This window comes from Barbus barbus (assembly GCF_936440315.1).
Source record: "Barbus barbus genome assembly, chromosome: 31".
Lineage (NCBI taxonomy): Eukaryota > Metazoa > Chordata > Actinopteri > Cypriniformes > Cyprinidae > Barbus > Barbus barbus.
In genome coordinates, this window is record NC_136759.1 from 26,455,884 (window position 1) to 26,462,090 (window position 6,207).

Consider the following 6,207-nt stretch of genomic DNA (forward strand, 5'->3'; position numbering starts at 1 on the left):
CATTGGTCAAAAAAACAAAAAAGGGGTCAAATGTGCAAATCAAACTGACGTCAAAAACTTGATGTTGATTTGGTCTAAATCGAATGTCAGACACATTGGCCTGCATATACATTAAACCAATTTCAGTGTGGGATTAACTTCCTATTTTCATCCAGTTACCCCTGGAAGACATTTGCATGTTTGACCTGCTTTTTGATGTCAATTTGATGCCTTTTCAACATCAATTGTCGACAGAGAAGGTAGTCTAACTTTTTCATCAGATTTTTTTCTATGCGTAAATTATTCCGCCATTCTTTTTGATAAAGCTACTGTTTCCAACTTTTTTTCAAATGTGTCCCAAAAATCTACATTCCCCGAAGATACAAAGTCATCAAAAGGATTTGGATTCCTCACATGGTTTAGAAGATACAGTTTGAGAAGTGTGTTGACTCGCGGCTACAAAATCAGTCAAAAGGTTTAGAATATATAAGACAACTGGTTAAAATGGATAAAATTAAATAACATTTCTGCCATTAGTGTCTATAGATGACACAATTTTGTGCGAATCAATTAAGGGTTTAGGAGGAGATCAAAAAAGTTTTTGGCAAAACAATTACAACATTATACTAATGTTGTCCACTAGAGGGCATAGAATAGGATTCCCTTTGGAAAGGGAACTCTACACTGTGTCCCCTAGAGCAGAGGTCTTCAACCCTGTTCCTGTGGACCCGCTATCCTGGAGAGTTTAGCTATAACCCTAATCAAACACACCTGAAGTGGCCAATCAAGCTCCTCAAGACTGCTTGAAAATGGCAGGCAGGTGTGCTGAAGCCAGTTGGAAATAAACTTTCCAGGAGAGTGGGTCCCCAGGAGCAGTGTTGAAGACCTCTGCCCTAGAGGGTGCTTATGGGGAAATGTCTTCACTGACGCTGAATGACTGGTGTCTGAAGCATGACTCTAAACACGACAATGAACTTGATCTTGGCAGGCGACAGCCCATGGCATCATGACAGGTGCACCCGAGAGTATAAAAGGGAACCTGTAAATAAACGTAGTTCCTTGAAGGCAAGAAAGAGGATTATGGCAAGTGCTAGCATTTCTTGACACCTGATGACATGCATGTAATGTGCATTATGGGTGAGGAGCATGCACGCTCGGTCCTTGAGGGGGCTGTTTGCATGCATTGTGAATGCTTTTCATTGAGGAAGCTTGGCTCTCATCTGTCCCTTTTCTTGAGGGAATCAGGACAGCCATCTCTACCCCGTGGTTCAGGACCTGCTGCAGCCGAGGTGAGTAGGATACTGCAATCATGGAGTTCGCAGGTGGAGCTTGCCGATGAGTTCGAGAAAGGTATTTCTTATTCATCGGCGGCGGGCGAAACCGAGTGCATCTCCTCGATGTACCGGTTTCACCTTCCAAGCTTTTTGGTGCATCCATTGAGACGGTGATTGGGATGTTTCGGGAGGTGAAGGTGGCCTCCGCTGCTTTTAAAACCTTTATGCCGTACCGGTTGTGAAGATAATTGGCTATAATAGTGTGCGATTTTCTAATCAATCTTTGACTAATCAAACAAGACAATCAGAAAAAATGGAAATTGATTTTCACGATTGTGGTGAGTGGGGCGGGGCCGAGAGCCGTGGGAACGGAGCGAGGCCGGTGGAGTTAATGATAATGAGCGACACCTGCGACACTCACCGGTCTCGAGTCCCACGGAGGAGCTCCGGAAGGATAAAAGGAGGAGTGACGACAGTGGAAGACGAGAGAGGACCAGGCCTGGATATTATTTTGTGTTTTGTGTGCGGCAGTCGTCCGTGAGGGGCTGCCGCTGTACTTTTACGTTTGTTTATTTTGTTATTAAATCTTTAAATGTTTGCCGGTTCCCGCCTCCTTCTTCCCGAATCTACGAACTTTGTTACATTGGTGCCGAAACCCGGGAGGAAGGAGGGACACGCTGTCAGAGAGCCCTCGCTGCTGAGGGGGATCGCGGTGCTGAGGAGATCGGGCAGCAGGGAGTAGCGGGGACGGCCGCTGGCTGCCCGAGGCGACGGTGGTGCTGGAGCGATGGAACATCAGGTGGGACGGAAGACTTGCTGCCGTGCTCCTGGGTCGAGGAGGGGGGCTGCCGTCCGAGAGGGAGCGGAGGAGTCGGCGCCATTCGCCGAGTGGCCGTAGCCTGCTGCCATCCGCCATGATGGGGAGGAGCAGGGAATGGGGGACTCGCTGCCGGCTGCCCTCGACCGGAGGAGCCATCGCCGTCCGCCAGGAGGCGGAGCGTCGAGCCGTCCACCAAAGAGGTCCAGTACCATCGCATGGCACCGCGAGGGAGAGCCTCTCAGCTGGTTGAGGACCAACCAGCAGTGTGTCCGGGAACCGGACCGAGTTTTTTTTTTTCCTCTCTCCCCTCTCTCGTCTCTGTCACTCCTCATCCTTCCGTCTCCTTTTCTCTCGCCTCGTCTGTCCGTACCCCCAGGTACGCCGCGGCCGCCCTGACGGGTCCCCCCCAGGAAGGAGAGGGGGGGGAGTAGAGCGCAGTCTCGTGGGTACCCCCCGGCCTGCGAGGGGCGATGGGGGTATGTGGTGAGTGGGGCGGGGCCGAGAGCCGTGGGAACGGAGCGAGGCCGGTGGAGTTAATGATAATGAGCGACACCTGCGACACTCACCGGTCTCGAGTCCCACGGAGGAGCTCCGGAAGGATAAAAGGAGGAGTGACGACAGTGGAAGACGAGAGAGGACCAGGCCTGGATATTATTTTGTGTTTTGTGTGCGGCAGTCGTCCGTGAGGGGCGGCCGCTGTACTTTTACGTTTGTTTATTTTGTTATTAAATCGTTAAATGTTTGCCGGTTCCCGCCTCCTTCTTCCCGACCTACGAACTTTGTTACAACGATCTTTTAGACCAGGGGCTCTGACGTTACCAGAGTAAGGAGGACAAGAAGAGACAAAAAGAGGAATGGCGCCAGCGGGCCAAAGGCAGAGCTGGAAAATCAAAAGATCTGTGTTAAACTAACAGAGATTCTGAAGTTGATTGAATCTTTGAACAAAAGAATAATGAGGAAAATGAGAGAGATGGTTAATTTGTGTGGGTTTTCTGCTGAGTTACAAATGTTAACAAATGATTTAGAAGTAATGGACCTTCAAACTTTTGTCACAGAAGTGTAAATGTCAAGATGTTATGTTTCAAGAATGTGCTGTAATTAGAGAGCATGAAAATGAATTGCTTTGAAGTTATTAATGCTATGTTTATGATGGTTGTTAACAAGATGCATTTTGCACCTGTGAGTCACATTTGCAGAATGGAGCTTCTAGTTAAAGCCAAGACGTGAGGTGTTATTCACATTTGCTAGGCATACGAGGCGTGTGGTTTAGACACCTATATCTACGAATGTGTATGTGTGATGTGGGGTGTTACAATTTTTCTATACCTTAAAAATAACGATAGGCATGCTTGCTGTCTAGGAACTGTGGTAGTTGTTATTTTTTCATTTGAACTGTTAACCTTACTACAAGTATTTAGGTGAAGGGTCACGTTCTCTGTCTACCCGAGGAACTAAAACAGACACAGACAGTGGGGGAGGACAGTCGATGTGTGCAAGAATGACACAAGTGGATGGAAGACTATAAAAGGCTGAAGGAGGCCGGCAATTGCGTGGTGAAGACTTCTTGTTTGTTATTTTTGTTATTTGCTTATGAGTTACTGTATTTTTAAATAAAACGAAACCATTGTATTGGTGATTAAACTTTTAAATCAGTCTCTGAGTAATTAATTCTTAAATAACTAGTTATCAGGACCTAAATGAATCCTTATTTCGAGTTTCAAGTGGTCCGAACTTGACTGAAATAGCACGGACACCGGGAGCAGAGAGTTGAGACTTCATCCTACATCTACTCAGCGGAAAGGTAACTATAGAATGATCTATTATGAACCTGTTATGAGAAATATGGATGTGATTAGTAGGTTTAATTCCCTGCACCGGTATAGAAACATTACACGGTCCAAGTCCAAGCCTCAAGCCACGAAGAGGGTTGGCTCGTCCAAGTCTGAGGACCAGAGGTAGAAAGTCCAGGGGCCAAAGAGTAAAAGTCCTGTCATATTTTTGTTCCACCCATGAACTCAGCAGCTGATTTCACCAGAGGAGGAACCAAGACATTCCTTTCAAGTCACAAACAAGTCTCAAGTCAAATTACAAGTGCTCAAAGAGTTAAAGTTAATGATATATTTAAGTGACTAATTAAATGATGATTTGAGCATTAGTGATGAACAGCTGATGTTAACAATCAACTGAATCACTGAAGAAAAGAGAAACACAAGAACTACAACTGACTTCAGCCACAGCCTCAGATGAAATGAACTGGAAGAGAAAAAAAAAAAAAAACATTGCCACCATAATTGTGGTCAGTATTTGCTTTAGTTGGGCTCTTGAGCCTTTTAGTAATTCAAAGAAATTTGCTTTTAAGCAATTGCAATATTGTTTCAGAGTAAACATTTGTGCAATGCTGAATCAAACCTTGCAGTAGCAGGTTAGCTTTTGATGATTGATAGTTCTTGGTTTAAATCTGTCTGGTTTTAGTATTTCTCTCTTTGGTTTGTTACCTATATTTGACTGTTCATAAACTCCTATTAAGCAAATGCACCATAATGCTTCAATATTAATAAAAAAAAAGTTATATGTGGTGTTAGGCTTTTAGACATGGACATTTATCATATGATCCTCAACAGTGGTGACAATAATTATTCATACTGCATTATGGGAGTTTTTACTATGGTGTTACCCAGCATGCATTGCAACATGAATGATTTTGTTGATTGTCACCATTGTTGAGATTCATATACTGGTCCTTGATGTCTGTGTATGTCTTAAAAGCACTGGAACTCAAATTTTTAAAACGCATTACATAGGTTTAAAATTAATTCACTACTTCTATTAAAGAAACTCTTTTGTTTGTGTGCTGTAGCATTACAGTGTTGAATATGCAAAACATAAAAATATGAATGAAATATGGAAACGAAAGTTGTTTAGGATGTATTCAAACAAGCGCACGGTGACTATCTTCTCGCTGCACAGCACTGATTTCTCTTCTTCCCAACACCACATGCATTGCTACAGAGAGAGATCTAACACAACAAGTTAAGGGTCAAGAGCCCAACTAAAGCAAACACTGATCTCCATGATGGTGGCATCATTTTAACCAATAAAACATCAACATCTGATCCTCTGTAATTCTCAATAACAGCAGGTGTTCATCACTAATGCTCAATCATCATTTAATTAGTCACTTAATTATCTCATTAACTTTAACTCTTTGAGGACTTGACTTGCTTATGACTTGAAAGGAATGTCTTGATTCCTCCTCTGGTGAAATTAGCTGCTGAGTTCATGGGTGGAACAAACTCTGCTGAGGACTGGCGGCAAGACCAGAAGGGTAGCACCGCTTCTCGTGCTCCCCCTCCTTTGAAGTGTAGAGCACGTAGGAGGCGCAAAGCTAGAGGGAGGAGGAAAGATCTCAGGGAAGTGATCCAGAGTAATCGCTCTGAGCGCTCTAGGATCCCAGAAGCTAGTTAACAGAGACTAATTAACATCTGCCTCCTTCCCGGTTTTACCATTTACTGTGAGCGTCATTAGGCATCCTCTCTCTAGAGAGTTATTTTCTTTGAGGCCTCAGCTCGCCAGAGCTCTGCTAAGACAGCATCTGTGAGTTTTAGGCCCTCTGTCCTTACAAGAGTGTCAATCGTAGTTAGGCCTCCGCTCCTAGAGCTCGGCCATTTACTGTGAGCGTCATCAGGAGGAAAGCTTTCATAACAAAGTCGGAATTTACCTTTTCTTTCTTTTTTTTAGAACTAGCTTTTGTGCACAGCCGGCCTTGTACTCTCCTAGGTTCACGAAACTGTCAACCATAAAATGCGTTGTGCAATTTCTAACATTTGTGTTGTCTATTTTAGATAGAATAAATCCTTTTGTGGGAGACTTTGAGCTTACATGCACAAACAGCTACATAACACACTAAAGAAAAGGGGAAAAACAATTCCATCATATGACCCCTTTAAAGAGTCGTCATGCTGAGGCCTCAGCTCCTAGTGGAGTAAATGGCCATTTACTGCGAGCATCGTCAGGCCTCCTCTCACTACAGAGAGTTATCTACAGAGCTCTGTAACGACAGCGCATGTGAGATGTAGGCTCTCTGTGAGCCTTCTGAAACGATGCCCTTAGCGTGGAGTGTAGATAGGCCTCCTT